The 17,679-nt window shown below is 40.7% G+C and overlaps 1 protein-coding gene across 2 annotated transcripts in view; it reads left to right on the top strand.

The window, feature by feature from the left end:
* LOC149146833 (thiosulfate sulfurtransferase 16, chloroplastic-like) overlaps positions 1–17,679 on the top strand; it is a 171,226-nt gene that overhangs the window by 82,342 nt on the left and 71,205 nt on the right. The gene's annotated exons all lie outside the window — the stretch shown is intronic.

The raw sequence follows: 17,679 nt of genomic DNA, 5'->3' as shown, positions 1-17,679 counted from the left end.
CAACAACAGATTGTGAAATGCCAACACTGTGACCGAGTTGGCCGTCTGAAAGATCACTGTTTTGATCTTCATCCATGTAAGCACTGTCATAAAACCAACCATTCTTCACACAGATGCTTCAGAAACAAACGTCCTGCAAGAACAAAGATTCATCTTGGATGGATCGCTTCTTGGCAATGGGCATCAACAGCCAAGAAGATATTCCAAACACATGTCAGAACTTGTTCCAGAATATTGAACAGTCTTGCAGTTGAGTTTTCTCCATCTTCTCACCTTGTACCTGACAGGGGGGGAAATGATGGTCATCTACAAGCTTCAAAGCCACATCAAGCGAGCCTGAGCCACAACCTGTCACACCAGTTTCAGAGTTGCAGCCAGAGACAAAGATGCCTGAACATGCCTTCAGTTGGCAATCTGGGACACTTCCTCTAGCAGAAGACTCCAGCTTCTTGCCAGTTTTGGAAGAATTCCAGGAATTCCAGAGTTGTTGGTCATCCTTAAACTATCACAGATTAAGAACACTTCCTCTAGCAGAAGACTCCAGCTTCTTGCCAGTTTTGGAAGAGTTCCAGGAATTGCATTAAGCATTCCAGAGTTGTTGGTCATCCTTAAACCATCACAGGTTGAGACTTCCCTTTTCAGGTTGAAGTTTTACCTTTTATGCGAGGTGAGGCCTCCCTTTTATGGTTGAAGGTTTCCCTCTTTAAAACAATAGGATCACTTCCTCTAGCAGAAAACTTCAGTTTCTTGCCAGTTTTGGAAGAGTTCCGGGAACTACACTAAGCATTCCAGTGTTGGTGGTCATCCTTAAACCACCGCCCTTTTTTACCAACATTTCATAGAGCACATTCAGCCTAGTGCTGCCATGCATTTTTTGCACATTTTGTATTACAGCTCTTTTCTTGGACTCATACATAACCCTTCGGATTAAGGGGGGGAATGTTGGACACCTAATCCTAAAGGGTTAGTGTGGAAGCCGAAAAGACTAAGCAGTCCAAGAGACCTTGGGATCTGAAACCCAAGAGTCACAACATTGTATTATAAATGTACATCTCATGTTAATAAAAATATGTACTCACTGATTTATCTTTCACATTGTTTGCTGTCCATGTGTGTTTAACAGAAGAGAACCCTAGAATAATCAAGGCAACTGCTGCTGTCGCAGATGCACCACGTCCTTCAGAAGCATCCCTGGAAGACCTAGCGTGCTCTTTCCTCCACAGAATAGCGGCAAGGCCGAAGATCCTACCGTATACAGACATGATCAAGTGGATTTTAGATGATGCGGAGTTGCATCATAGGCAGTTCAAAGTCAAAGGACATGGGCTCGTGGGATCGTTCGCGGCTCAAGACCTGAAGCTCATGTATCACCTTCCTGAACCACAAACGACCTACAATGCAGTTTTTGTTAGGAAGTTCGCAGCAGAGAATCCGGACCTATCAGACACTACCAAGGAATGGTCAAAAAGGGATGAACCACTGAAAAAAGATAAGAACGGTATGTATAGCACTGGTTCTCTTACCTCTCCGTATTGTTTTGCTGCAGCCATGCTCTGTAGGCTATTTGGTAAGCCCGATATCAATAAATTTCCATCTGAATGGCTACCGTTAATTGATGCCGCGACTAACTCCGAGATAGTAGATTGGGCCAAAATCCTTTCTGACACTCTATACACAGCAGTTCTCCACTATCGTTCTAAGAGATCCTTCTCCCAAAGGTTCTATCCTCCTTTTTATTTGTCTGCCTATATAATGGACTCTGTCTGTCATGTATCAAAATTCCCTACTATGGGTTGGCAATGGACTACCCAGGACCCATTGCCTATTCATGTCTATCATAAAATCTTGTGGGATTCCCAGTTCGCCCCCCATTTTTACCAGATTTGTCATGGGCTTATGTTGCCCATACATAGGATAATATACGATAAAGACCCCCCAAGGTGCTCTCCCGAGGCACAAATTGATATCACCCCCATCGCAAGATGGTTTGGGGAAGAATGGTTTACCTACATCCGAGTTTTTGGAAGCACAACACCTCCTCATGTCCTACCCTTGTACATCCCAGATAAATTGTTGGCCCGAGAGATCGCTTATCAGACTTGCTCTGAAGGCGGTTTAACTAAGGATCTAAAGAACAAAAAGAAAGCCATTTGGCCTCAATTCCCAGTCACATGTGGGGCCTTCTCTTTATTCGATGTGGGACACGCTTTTGGCGAGGTGGAGAATGTGACGTGTCTCCAACTATTTAAATTCTCACCAAGGCCATTTGACCCAAATAAGGTGGCCCAGGAATTTACAACTAACGTCAGGATAAGTGTGTTCTCTGGGCAGAAAGATCTATTCGACGATCTCTTTCAGGGCAAGAACTCGCTCGAAGAAGTTTTGCAGGAAGCTCAATCAAGGCTGTCCCTGGACGACCTCTGGAAATTCACGTTGTATAGAGAAAGAAGGCTGGTTAATGTTCCACTGGAAAGACTGCGAGTAGCTACCAGAGAACCGACTCCGAGCATCAGCCTCAGTGAACACTCCAACGCCTCCAAATCTGATTCCAGCGCCGTAAAAGAAATATCTCCAGATCCTGAAGAGTTTGTCCACAAAGAAGACAAGAACGAAGAAACAATCAAGGACACGGCTCAGTCAAGTTCGATGGCTCAGCAGCAAGTTGCCGCCTCGCCACCAAGAGAAGTTCCCCCTCCCGTCACCGAAGCACCTCTGGTTACAGCAAAACTAGATAAAGAATGGGAGACCTTCAATGAACTAATTAATCTTGAAGGCCAAGCCCCGAAAACACCTGTGAGCAATACATAGGTGGTGCAAGAGGTCTTCTCAACCATAGTCAGTAGTACCGCAGAAATGGAGCATCTTCCTATCGCTCCATCCTCAGAACTTCTACTTAGCGTAGAAGAGATCCCTCCACTGGACGTATTCTACAGCCCACAGCACAGGGCAGTTGTAAGGAGACAAAGAAAGAAAAGAAAGCTCGAAGACGCTCTATCTCAAAATGCTAAACACCTAGATGTCTTGTGGAAAGACCCGAATAACAATCCAACCGACAATCTCACGAAATTGTCTCAGATTGCAGGAGCATACGCTTCTGCGACTATCGATAAGGCTTCTGAAGTTCAGCAACTTCTAAAAGAACGCGAGAGTCAAATACAACTGCTGCAACAACAGTTGCGACAAGCCAATGTGAACGCTGAAGCCTCCAAGCAGCTTGAAAAGCTACAAGAAGACTTTCGCCAGATGCAGGTGAGCCACCAAAGAAGTATTGAAGAAAAAGAAAAGCAGCTGCACTCAGTGCAAGAAATGCACAAGGATGAACCCAAGCTGGCAGAGTTTATTTCAGAGTCCATCGGCTTGAACGACCAACTATCACAGCAACAGGAGGATATGGTGCGCAAAATATCACAGTGGAGGCATTTTTGTGAGCTAAGCGACAAGATCACCAGCCAGGTGGTGGAATTGCGGAATGACTATGACCAAGCCAACAGAAGAGTAACAGAATATCTGGCTTGGCAAAATGACGAGGAAGGGAAAAGAGCAGGGGCACCCAAGATTAATGAGAATCATAAGGAACTGCTCTTCAATAAGTGGGACGAACAAATCACACAGGCAAACGGGAAGACAATTCAGACATTGGCTAGACTAAACTGGGAAAGTTACTGGACTTACTTAGTTAAGCCCCACAGCCAATGCATGACAGTAAGATGCATCGTGAACACGGCCGAGAAAGTAGTGCCAGCTCTTATGGATGCCGTTTTCACAGCCCAGTTAAACACAGAAGTCGGCCAACCGACTCTTCTCAAGCCCATGCTTGAAAACTGCAATTTCAGAGACCAAATTAAGAAGTAATTTCATTTAGAAAGTTGTTTTTTCTTGTTTTTTGTTTTACTGAATTAGAAAAAGGGCGGTCATTTGAGAACCGTGTCCTAAATTTTGTAATAATACTATTATTAGGATTAGATAGTAGTATTTCAACCCTTCTCATTGCATTGGAGAAGGGTCCAGAAATTTGTCGAAAACTTGTCCTCGGAACATGCACTTCTGCACCCTCAGAGGAGGTTTTGATAAATGGAAGGATCGAGATTTATTTATGTTTGTGTCTTAATGTCTGCTACTGATGTTGCACTTCTGTACTCTTGGTAGATGTTAAGAGCAAGTAGAGGTAGATCGTTATTGCTTGAAGTCTGTGAGTAAGAATTAGTCATAAATGGTACTTTTATCTCTTGATTAATTCCTGCTTGCATTCTTAGAGTGATATACAGCTGATATTGTTTGCATGTTAATGTATGAACACATGGGTTATCATTTGGCACTTCTGTACGGTGGACTTATTTATTTATGCTTGATATGCGAATGATTTGATTATGCGATGTGCTTTTCACAACTGTTTTGTCTAACTTCTTAGGCAGAGCAGTTCATCTTAAATGGTTTATATTCTTATGATAGCTGAATAATCTTTATTACCAGTTATCGTATGAAATCTTTCTAGGTTGCATAATGGAAAAGATGTATCCCGGGTTTATGTAGATCTTGTGTGTTGTTCCCATTAGATTACAGTAGCTTAGAGTCAGTTTGCAAGTCAGATTTACAGTAGTTATAGAATGTCTTCAGAACTAACATAATCAAACTTCACACACACACACACATCCCATGCATCGGGAAGCTGGTCCCGTTATCCCCAGTTGGACCCGCTACTCCAAACGGGTAAGGAGCCGCCAACCAGGTTCCGGACCGGGTGGGTATCCCCTTTGTTGTTGACCCGATTTCGGGGCCCTCAACATGTAGACAGTATTGTCAGAATGACACCTAGAAAAGCCATATTCTAAAAGAAAGCTATCCATTTTGGCATACCAAGCCCGAAGGGCTTGCTTGAGACCATAAAGGGATTTCTTAAGCTGACATACAAGGCTAGAGTTTGTTTGTATAAAGCCAGTAGGTTGTTCCGTATAGATATATTCATGCAAGTCCCCATGCAAGAAGGCATGTTTAACATCCATTTGATGGACTTCCCATTTGAAAGAGGCAACAAGGGAAAGAGCAAGCGGATAGAGTTCATTTTGGCAACAGGAGGGAAGGTTTCAGTATAGTCAATGCCTTCAACTTGTGAAAAACCCTTAGCAACAAGACGAGCTTTATGTTTATCAACTTTTCCTTTTGGTCCATACTTGGCTCTGTAAACCCATTTGCATCTAACAAGTTTTCGTCCCTTTGGAAGAGGAACAAGATCCAATGTATCATTTGCCAATAATGAACGACATTCTTCATTCATAGCTGCGTCCCAATTTGGATGGCCTGAAGCTTCTGCAAAGGTGTCATGAGTTCGCTGAAGCTTGAGCCAGTAAAGAAGAGGCTCTATCGAACTGAGAACGTGTATGTCGCTGATCTGTAGGATCACTGGCAAGAGCACCTGCTGCATCCCGAGTAGCACAAACCCATTTTGGAAGCTGAGGTGCTGAACGAGGATCCTGAGAAGGTGGGGGAGGATTGTCATCCTCGCTGTCATCATCTGAAGAAGAAATATTTTCAGAAGTAGAAGGGATAGAGAGAGGTGGCACATCTGCCGAACTAGGCTCGTAGGCTGATATATTTTCAGCAAACTTTACATCTCTTCTAATGATAACATTTTTGGACTTAAGTGGAATAAGTCTATAACCTTTGACATCTTCAGAATATCCAACAAAAATAATTTTTTCACTCTTAGGTTCTAAAGCTTTATGTTTTTCATCTGGAATATGGGCCCATGCTTCACTTCCAAAAACACAATAGTGACTTACATCTGGTTTAATTGAGCTCCATGCTTCTTCTGGAGTGATATTCTTTAAAACCTTAGTAGGAGTGCAATTTACTATGTAATTTGCATAGTTAATTGCTTTTGCTCAAAAATTAAGACTAAGTCCTTTAAATTGAAGCATACAATTAGCCATTTCCTTTAAGGTGCAATTCTTCCTTTCAGCTACACCATTTTGTTGTGGAGTATATGGAACAATATGTTGCATTTGAATTCCATTCTCAGTGCAAAAGTTGATGAATTTGTTGTTAACATATTCTCCACCATTATCAAATCTTAGCTTAAGAATTTGATGTCCAGATTGTTTTTCAACAAAGGCCTTAAAGGCCAAGAACATGTTAAATACTTCACTCTTGAGTTTTAAGAAGTATACCCAAGTGCGTTTGGAAAAATTATCAATGAAAGTTAAGAAATACTTGTAGCCAGAGAATGAAACAACTAGAAGTGGACCACATAAATCACTATGCACAAGCTGTAAAGCCGCCGAGGCATGCCAAGAGACACATTTTCAAAACTATTCTGATGATGTTTTTCGAGTACACTTCTAGAACAAACACCATCTCTGCAAGATACCATTAGAAGACCTATCACCATATTTTCTTTACATAGATTCTGAAGGGAGCGATAGTTTAAGTGACCAAATCGCTCATGCCAAAGTTTGCTCACTTCATCATTATGAGCAACAAATACTGAGGGAAGATTTGATGACCCAAAGTTGTTAAACTTATACAACCTTGTAGAATCATCAGCTATGCTAGTAGCTAAAATCTGTCTAGGATCTCGTAGGTCCTTAATTACAACATCGTGAGGTGAAAATTCAACGATTTTACCTTCACCTGAATGAGTTATCTGATATACAGATAGAAGGTTGCAGGATAAGGTAGGAACACATAATACATCATTAAATTGACCATTGTCTAGATGAACAGTTCCAGTCCCTACAACACTAAGAGATCTATCATCACCAACATATATATTTTTGGTGTTACAATCATTTAAAGAAGAAAACATGGCTTTGTTTTTGGCCATGTGATAAGAAGCTCCAGAATCAATGAGCCACTCATGAAAATGAGAAGAAGAAGATACGTTTAGTGCATAACCAGATCGAGATGCTTGAGAACCACATGCAGAAAGTGCTATTTCTGAAGATGAAGTTGAAGTTGAAGAGTGCTCCAAATGGAAGTTATGCTCCTTCGTTGCTGCTTCCAAGGCTTCCATCTTTTTAAAGCATTTGGATTCTAAGTGGCCATCTCGATTACAAAAGTGGCAATGTCTATCAGTCTTCTTCCCTTTGTTTTTATTTGCCTTATCATTTTGTTGAAATGATTTTTCATTTTGAGACTGAAATTGCTTAGGACCCTTGTTTGGTTTATGACCATTGTTTTTAGGACACTACTTCATAGGATTCTTTGAATTTGGTTGCTACTGGGTGGCTAAGGCTTTCTTAGAAGAGTTTCCAAGATTAAGAAGACCAAGATATAAGAGCTTTTCTTGTTCTCTTATTAAAGAATCACAAAAGGCATCAAAAGAGGGGGACTTGTAGTCTTGTCCTTGAGAAATAAAGGCTTCTCTAGTAGAATGAAAGGTGGAAACAAACACAGAGTAGGTTGGTCCCAACTTAGTAAGAATGGAATAGATAAGGCTACCATTTTCTTTCTTAACCTTAACACCTGTTAAGAGAAGTCTAAGGGTCTTGAACTTGGACAAAAAATCTTCAATTGAAGAAAAATTATTGGGGTCCAATTTAAGCAACTCATTTTTGAGTTGATGGGCTTTAATTTCATTTTTAATTCCAAAAACTTTATTGAGTTGTTTCATTGCTTCATTAGGAGTATCAAGTTCTATGATATGGAATCTAAGGTCTGGAGAAATAGACATCTCTATCAACCCACGTGCTTGATCTTGCCTATTTTTCCATTTGGCTGCCTTATCTTCATCTTGAGGTTTGGTTTCTTGGCCTGAGTCTATTCTGTAAAGACCTTTACTTCTAAGTAAATCCACAATGTAGGACCACCATTGGAAGTAGTTGGTGCTGTCAAGAATAACTTGGCATGGACTTTCTATTTTAATAGAAGCTGAAGCTGTAGATGCTAAAACTAAGTGTTCCAATGGAAAGATCTCGAAAAATTAAGTTGATTAAAAAAAACGGCTTTGAAAACGACTTCTGGATGAATAAGTTATGGCTTTTTGAAGAAAAGTTGTTGAAGATGCTGATGAAGTGTGTGAATGTACGGAAGTGAATGATAATGTTATATTTAAAAAAAATTCCGCCCCCTTTCCAAACTTAATCTAATTAGCTCACTTTAAAAAAAAGATTTTATGTGACTCATAGTGAAGTCACTTTTACAATGGTACTTTATGAGCTACCCACTAAATTGTAACTTAAATAAAAGATAAACAGACTTTAGAATTATAAGTGACTCACTTTTTATGATGGGTGAGAACACTTTTACATAAAGAAATTTTAAAACATAAGTTACATGTGCTTTTTGGAAAAGTAACTCATGAAAAAGAAAGACGTGAACTCAAGACCTCTATTCTCATAAAGTAACTTTGGACCAAATGAGCTAGTTTAAAAGGTTAGTAATTTTTGGAAAAGAGGAAGGAGGGTTTTTTTTTAGTCACTGAAGCTTTGGGGTGCGTGCTTACTTGAAAAAACGCTTTTTTTTTGTCTATAAAACCCAACACAGACATACAAAAAAAAAACAAACCTTATGGCTTGAAGTTAGTTTTAGCCGGAAACTAAATATTTTCCTCAATGTTTATGATTTTCCGAGATGACACTAAGGCGTGGCGGAAAAGAGCATACACATGAGAAAAATCCTTCCTTTCTGTTTCTGATTTGCCTAGGTCGCAAGGAGTCGCGGGGCAAAGAGCATATGCAGAAATGAAAGGTATAGATCCGGTAATAAAAACAGAGAGCTAAATAAACCGAAATAAACAGAGTGGTGAATAGCTATAAATGCAAATAAAGACTGTATACCTTAAGATCTTTAAGATGACGTAGCTAGGGCTACCGAAAACCTTTTCGTGTGAAACAAAAGGGGTTCCTCACTGGAACAGATGCTCCTAACACAATAGAGCAGTCCTCTCGGCCCGAAAGCAGTCAGAAACAATAGATCTAGGAAACGACAGTCGGATGCAGTTGTACTGACTTCAGATTTGGATCACTAATGGATGCGGCCCTCAAATGGCTCTAATACCATGTAGGAATTTACAGGGTAAGTTCCTTAGACAGAACACCAAAGGACACCACTCACAAACAGATCACAGATCAATACACCAGTATCCTTGACGTAGTTAAAACCCTCAAAGAGGGAAGCAGTCCACGACCTGAGCCAACGCGTCCACTTTAGGTAATTTATTAATAAAATAATGAAAAATTACATAAGCTTCTCTCATGAACGGTTACCCTACAAATGACCCTCCATGCTCTTTAAATAGAGATCATGGACCAAGCGGGTGTTAAGCCACGGATCAAGTGTTGGTAGTACCAAGGGGAGAATGAACCGTCGGATCACTTCATGTCTAGAACATATCGTGACCGTCGGATTGTAAGTTACACAAGTACATAGTAAAGAAACACACTTTACCTAACTCTACACTAGACCAAGTTATACTTAACTATTTCCTGTGTGTCGGAATATCTTAACACACTTTACATCATGATTTTCATATTTTTTACAGTATAAGGGGGAAAACCCATTTGTAATAGACCTTCACAGACTACCCATTTCTGCGACACAAATATAATCCAGCAGACCAAACAATTTGTAATAAAATAACCTAACCAAATAGTTAGGATTATTCCCAAATCACTTTTACATAGACTCGATCTAAAACACTAGGACTCGCCTAAGATCCTAGCGACAAAATCCATTCCAGCTTTGGGGTAAGACTGGTGGAAAACTCTGTTGACCATTCAAGAATAGATCGGTGAGACAAAAAACCTCTCAGAATGGAGATCGTCACTAGAAAAGTAGGTTTACCTAGGTCATTACATACATGACACAGATCTGCTGAGATTATTTACATTATACACATGCAGAAAGGGTTTACATAACATCTTGGAAGTCGGGCTAATGATCGTAGCTGGACGGCACAGACACATCGATCAAGTGCTATCCCTTTTATGAAAAAAGAGGGTGTACTACTATGGTCGTTGACACGTAGTGGTCAACACACTCCATCGAGCATTCCGGAAACAACCATGTTCCCATATGTGGCAAAAAATAAAACACAGTATATGCACATTTCCATGCATTCCAAGGTAAACATCCATGATCCCAAAAGGGGCAAAAAAACTGGAAAATTAACCACAAAACGCAACGGTCCAAAAAGCTGAAGAGTAGTACCCAAATCTATGATACCGGATTCGTCCAAAACCCTTGACGAATCGCGAATCGCTCGAATCCGACACGATTCTCTGCGGATTCGTGTCCAGATTTCAGAACACGTCGTGTCCTTTTATGACACGTCGTGCCCGGTAACGTGTCATGAATTTCCAAGCGTGTCTCAATTTTTATGACGTGCCCTGGTTTTCGGACTCCTTTCCAGGACTCGGAACTGCTGCTAGGTTAAAAGGGGCGTGTTGCTCGGTAGACGGCTCATTCTGCAAGTCAGTTGGCAAAGGATTGTGCTATTGCAGCGAGGAGCAGACCACCCAACGTCCACAGTCCACCAGTTCTAACTTCAAGTTCTGAGGTAAGTAGTCCACGATCCACCAGATAACGCAGTTCTTTGTATCAGCAGTGCCGGTTATAAAATTATGATGAAATTAGAGTACTTTGAACCACATTTATGTTACATACAATGATCTAAGGTTATGATAACAATCCAAATATCAAATATGAAGTTCCTCCAACGTAAAGCATATGAAGTCCATCCGAGAAGCACAAGTATCGCAGTGAATCGTGATACACTAATATATATATATTAGTGGTCATCTCTGAGTTTACTTGAGAAGCAAAATGCAAGTTTAATATCCATGTTATTTACTGAATATAAACCTTGCATCCACACAATCTTACCTTTGAAGGTTCAGAGCTGGACTTGTGTAATTTTTCTGCCATTATTCAACTACCTACTTTGTTCCTGTACAAATCTGTCAACCCATTCTCTGTGGTTTTCAGTACTCCACACAGTCACATTTGATCTTGTTCACCTGGATGTTATAGATGAAAGTTGAAACTGTCCGACTTGATTCCATCTACGGAGATGTAATACGTGAAACTCAATTAAGACAGCATGCAACATTACTCAATAATATCAAATAGGTTGCTGTATGTGGGAGGCCAAATAACTGATTCACTAGAAGCATGGGTGCACAGTTTGTTCCCGTTACTCCTCTTTGTGGTCTCTTGATGTTTCACATACAAGTAAAATATATAATCCTACTTCTAATTTTCCTTCACTGCCTTCAACTGCTTGCCTGTAGGCTGTAATGTATGAAAAGGAGCTGGCAATACCTGCTCAACTTCTCAAACTATGCACACACTTTTCCTTATGTAATATGCTGGTCTTAGACAAGTAAATCAATTAGATCCTGTGATATATGATGATATTATCTGCCTTTTCCTTCTCTGGCCTGTCTTATAGAACTTTAGAAGTAAATCACTTAGATCAGATGCTGTGATACATGATGACACTGTACACTGTACATAGAATCGATTACATAAACATTGTGTAACCCTGGGGCCTGTATCATTATAGTGATAACTACACATCGCACAAAAATAAAAATGTTGAGCAGCCTGCTAGAAGGCAAGTTCGAGAAAGGCTTGACCACTATGACGAAAAAGTAGCCGTGCAGGAACAGCACCAACTACAAAATTCCAATGAGATTGCAATTTTATTGATGACAGATGTTTGTACAAGCCATAAGTTCACCTGCTTGAAAATTATAAAATCTATTAAAATAACTTATAAACACATTGCTGTAGCCTGTAGGTGCTCTTTCCTCAGTTGCACATCATCTATGCAATAAATTGGTAATGGTAACAAATTACAATTCAAATTAGTGTTGATTCTTGTTCATTTCTTTTGCATTTTTAAATCTTTACAGCAGTTTGTTCATTTTTTTTACAGGTTGAGGTAACAGTGTTCATGGCTCAATCAAAGGCAGCAAGGAAGGGCAAGAATGTCATGGGTAGAGATGCCCTTCCTCCCCCAATATCATCAGAGTCTGCTGCAAGTAATGTTGAGGGAAGAGGACTTAAAGACAATGATAAATATCCATTGTGGAAATATGTCACAAGAGAGGATGGGCCAAACAACAAGGGAAAGGGAGGAGGCAATGTGCAATGGAAATGCAACTTTTGTAACATTTCTTTCAAAAGCACATATTACCGTGTGAAATCACATTTGTTGGCTATACCTGGTTTTGGGATTGGATCTTGTAAGGCTATTACTTCATAAAAGAGAAAAGAAGTGGAAAAGGAGGCCAATGTTGGTATGGAACATGTGGCACTGGCTTCAAAATCAAAAACACCCAAGGGCAAGAATGAAGACCCCCTTCCATTTTTGAGGAAAGCCACCACCAAATTTCCATTTGAGAGTTCTACTTCTACTGGGGGGCAAGCATTAAAAAGAAGATCACTTGGTCCAATGGACAGGATTTTCCAAAAAGAGAGACGGGAAGAGCTTGATCTCACCATTGCATTCTTCTTCTATCAAAACTTCATATCATTTAATGTTGCCCGTTCACCTTTATTTGTTGAGATGTGCCGAGCTCTAACTCAAGGGGCTCTAGTAGGGTATGTGCCTCCTGGGTCAGAGAAGCTGAGAACCACATTGTTGACGAAGGCAAAAAAAGAGGTGCAAAAAATGCTTGAGCCTATTATGGCATCATGGCCAACATCTGGGGTTAGCATTGTTTCTGATGGATGGACAGATCCAGCACGACACCCAATCATCAACTTCATGGTGTCTTCCTTGAATGGTCCAGTTTTCCTGAAAGCAGTGGATACACTTGGCGAATACAAGGATGCACAATTTATGGGTGAGTTATTTATTAGAGTTGTTGAAGAGGTAGGTGTTGAATCTTGTGTGCAAACCATTACAGATAATGCACCTGTTTGCAAGGCGGCTGGCATGATTGTGGAAGCTAAATATCCGCAAGTGTTTTGGACACCTTGCATTGTCCATTCATTAAACTTAGCACTGAAATCCATTGCTTCCGATGTGCTTTGGATTGGAAGCATTATTGAGGATGCAAGACATATCCGTAACTTTGTGCAAAATCATACAAATGCCCTCACTATCTACAAGGAGTACAACAATCTATCATTGTTGAAGATTGCTGATACACGTTTGCATCTTCATTCATGATGTTGAAGAGGTTGAGGGTCAAGACTGCTCTTGGGTCCATGGTTATTTATGAGTTTTGGTCTTTTTGGAGAAAGACAGATCAGGCAGCCTCTAAAAGAGTGAAGGACACGGTACTAGATGATGCTTGGTAGGAGAGGGTAGATCTAATTATTCGGATCATGGACCCTATCATCTCTTTGCTTCGAGTTGCAGATACAGACAAACCCATCCTAGGAGAGGTTTATGAGGGATGGGATTCCATGATTGAGTCTGTGAGGAGCATTATTCTACAGAGTGAGTGCCCCCTGTATGAGACATCACCAGAGGCCTTCTGCGATACCATACATGATATTCCTGTCCGCAGATGGGACAAGAATTGTACACCTTTACATTGTTTGGCTCACTCATTGAACCCCAAATACTACAGCCATGAGTGGCTGAATGGTGGACCTTCCCACAGATTCCCTCCTCACATGGATGGTGAAATCTCACAGGGGAGGAAAGAGGCATTGAGGCAGATTTATCATGATAGTGCATTGCTTGCTGAGGTGGAGGATGCCTTTGCAGAGTTTTCCACTGGCACTGGTCGATTTGGAGGTTATGATGTGATTAGAGACAGGGGCCTTAAGAAGCCCTATTCTTGGTGGGCAAATCATGGGGCAACAAGCCCTCCTCTTTAGCAGTTAGCCATGAGGCTCCTCTCTCAGGTGACTTCATCCTCTTGTTGCGAGAGGAATTGGAGCACATATGGGAATTTGCATATTGTGAAGAAGAGCAGGCTTGAGCAGTCCAGGGTAGAGACAATGGTGTATGTGCACACCAACCTTCGTCTTATTTATAGGCAGAGGGAAGAGTGGTTGAGGGGAAAGACAAAGATGTGGGATGTCTTTCCTGATGATATGGGTTTGGAGTCTTGGACACCACTGTTGAGTTGGCATTGGCCAACATGGATCTCAGTGATCCAGTGCTTGAGCCTGTTAGATTTGATGACTTAGAGGGGTCAACCTCCATACCAGTAGATGCAGAGGCGACTATGGATACAAGGGAGGAGGAGGATGCAGAGGAGAGCAGTGGGGACCATGATGATGGGGACAGTGATGCTGATTCTGATGCTGATTGATGCCTTGAGGTTTGTATACCTATAGTTGTTTTATATTTTCTATTTCTATTTTCCATTGGCATTGCACCAACACTACCTATGTAACAGATTTTGATTTGATGACTTAATGAGAAAACTACAGTTGTCAGTGTGTTTATCTTACTATCTTGTAGTTGTAAGTTGTCTTTCAGTTATGAATTATGAATCATGATTTAAATTTTTAATAAATTTATCATTTATGTGACCAGTACCACTGACATTTATTTGAATTTTGTATGTACTATGCATGCTAATTAGTAATAGGCATAGCTATAGATGAAGAATCAAGATCTATGTTTGAAATCAATAAATTTGTATCATTAATTAAAATTTGTGTAAGAAATATGATAATATATAATTTTTAATATATATATATATATATATATATATATATTTTTTTTTTTTTTTTTAAATATATATATATATATATATATATATATTTTAATAAAATAATATATAACGTGTCCTGTTCCGGGGGGTCAGCGTGTCCTGAATCTGACACCACGAATCCCAAATCCTACGTGTCCCGAATCCCCGTGTCAGGTGACTTAGACCCAAATACACAAGTATGAGTATCCCAATGTTGTGCGTTAAGCACCTAAATCTATATGTCCTACAACATAATAGAAACTAATCAAAAAATAAATATAAAGAAGTCCAGGCAATAAAATATATACAACATATAACTGACTGAATGAATAAGCTAGGATCCTCTAGAACAGGTTCCTCAGAAAAAGGATGATGATAATACTGCAAAGGAACCTGTCCACCAAATTCTGTTACTTGCCAAAGCCCTCGATCCAGGAACAAGCCTTCTTTAGAAAGCCTATCAACAATCCTATTCCATTCTCTGTAGACATGATTAACTGACATGGAAACAAATGAAGCTTCTAAATGAAGAATATCAGCAAGTATAAGTGAAAGAGAAATAAAGTGACATAATTGTGAAGCATTGACCGAGTTGACCACCAGGGGAGAGTCCCCGAAAATCTGAAGTTGGTCGCAACCTTTTTCCAGAGCAAAGGCAATCGAGGATTTGCACGCCAGTAGTTCAGTCCAGTTATTTTTGCCTTGCCCAAGTCCATACTGATATGAAAGAACTCCTCTTTGGTTAAATGAAGAACGAAGCCCTCACCACACATAGCCCCATCCTCTTGTAAGGTCCCATCAAAGCAACCCCAAGGCAAGTTTAAGTCCAATTTTTCCACCAAAACCTCCCGAATGTTAGCCTGTGGACGAGACTGTGGGTAATGTTCCATGATAGCCATACAGTCGACACCGATCCGGGTTGGGGAAGAAGAAGTGTCCTTGAAAATAGCCTGATTGCAACCCAACTAAATGCCCCATGCAATAATTAGGGGCAGATATTTAAACTGATAGGTCTCCCTATTCTCTACCCATCCTTGCCAAGTATCCATGAAAGATGTGCCCTCCCATCTGCAAACCGCCGCCAAAACTCGGCTACAGGCTGACCAGACTTGTCTTGTAAACGGGCAATGAGCGAAAAGGTGAAAGATAGTCTCTTCAACATGCTTGCACTAATTGCACCAACCCGAGCCAATCTTGTGGCGCTTTTCCATGATGTCCCAAGTGGGAACTTTACCCATAAGAATACACCAAAATAGAATTTTTGATTTTGATGGAAATTTGGCCTGCAAGAGCACCCTCCACCACTAGGTAGGTTGTATAGCCTGTGCTATGATATTTAAATAAATGTAGCCTTCTCTGGGAGTGTATAATCCATTTGTATTGCCTGTCCATATGAGGACATCTTCCTCCTCCGAAAGTCTGATATAGGCTGAGTTTAGAGCATTTAGAAACAACGCTCATTCCCTACGGAAGGCTTTAGGAAGACCAAGGCAAGAGGCTGATTGCCACCCCTAACACCAAATGGTGGTATGAGTCGGGTCATCAATATGGACCAATCTAGTGAAACCGCACTCCCAAAGCCAAACAACCAGGGTTGGACAAAGGATGTGTTTGTTATCACTGCCCAACCATGGATCCATACCCAGGCAAGCTTTGGAGCCTGATCCAATTTTCCAAGCCAAACCCACCGAGATCACCTCAAATGAGCTTAAAACAACTGTCCAAAACACTAAAATTGTTGATTTGGGGTAGCATCAGATGTGCTCTAGCCACGAAATTTGGTGGAGAGGTTGGGGCACATGAGATCTCCAATACCCAGAAAGGGTTTGGGCAGATTCTAAACAGATAAGGAGATATTAAAATAATTAATATTTTTAATGGAGTCCGTAAGTCTAAACTTAAGGAAAATAAAATATTAATGTGTATTAATATGAATCTGTGTTAGAATGGTCCAAAAGACATGGATCAAGCCAAATCTAATCTTAGCCATTGATTAGGGACTTAATCCCGGCTGTTGAGATGTCAACAGGAAAAGTATAAGAGGAGGCTTGAGGGTCACTTGGAGAATACACCAAAATGATCAGTGATTCTATTCTCTAGAGTGGGGTTGGCTAGGAGAGATAGAATCAGTGATCAGGAGAGCAGTTGAGGGGCATTGAGTACAGAGAAACAGAGAAGGCAGAGATTGTGCCGGGAGAGCAGCACAGCAGCCAAGGAGAGTGACTCAAAGCCAGCAAGGGCTCATGCAGGGTCATGCAGAGGCAACCAAGTGTTGCGTAGAGCACCAGAGAGGCTAGCGTGTCTGATGCAGAGGCCCAGAAAGCTAACGCAAGGTCTCATGGGGCTGATGCAGGCTAAGAAAGGCTGACGCAGGGCCAACGTGAGACAGAGAGGGGCTGACACAGTCCAGATTGGGCAGATGCTGGGGTTGCAGAGCAGTTTTGTTCTGAGCTGCCAGAAGGATTTTTCGGGGTTTCATCCAGGAGATTTCTCTCAAACTGTGAGGTATAGCTGCGAAGGAAATTCTTTGTTGGGTAGGCCAGTTTTGACACCCAGATTGTACTTTGATATTGCTTACTAAGAAAACGCTCAGATAGCTGCATCGGCTTTCCCGCATTGGGTTTTTCCGGGGACATTGGTCCAAAAATAATGGTGTCATGTGGTGTGTTTGTTCTTGTTTCTTTTAATTGCTGATCGATAATATGTTGAGCATGCACTAGTGTTTATTTTCAGTATTTACTTTGTAAATAACTTGTTAAAGAAAAATAACAAGTAGGTAGGAATAAATCATAAAAAGTGCATGAAGGGTTTCTAAACTAAGTAAAGTTAGAAACATCAACAGAAATGTTGGATCTAGAATGTTGAGGAATACAGATCCACTGCTCAACAAAATACAAAGCTAAATATTTTTGTGTGATTACCTTTGTCCAAAGACTTTGAGAGTCAATAAGTCTCGAAACACACTTGGTAGCCAAAGCTTTCGCGAAATGAAAATATTTTTTAAACCCCAACCGCCTAGTAATTTGGGAACTGCAATGTGTGTCCACTTGACACATGGGAGCACAGAGTCATC

The sequence above is a fragment of the Pinus tabuliformis genome, chromosome 9 (assembly GCF_031772625.1).
Source record: "Pinus tabuliformis cultivar Carrire ecotype Pingquan chromosome 9, CPIR1, whole genome shotgun sequence".
In the NCBI taxonomy this organism is placed as follows: Eukaryota; Viridiplantae; Streptophyta; class Pinopsida; order Pinales; family Pinaceae; genus Pinus; species Pinus tabuliformis.
This window is presented reverse-complemented; position numbering and strand designations above follow the sequence as displayed.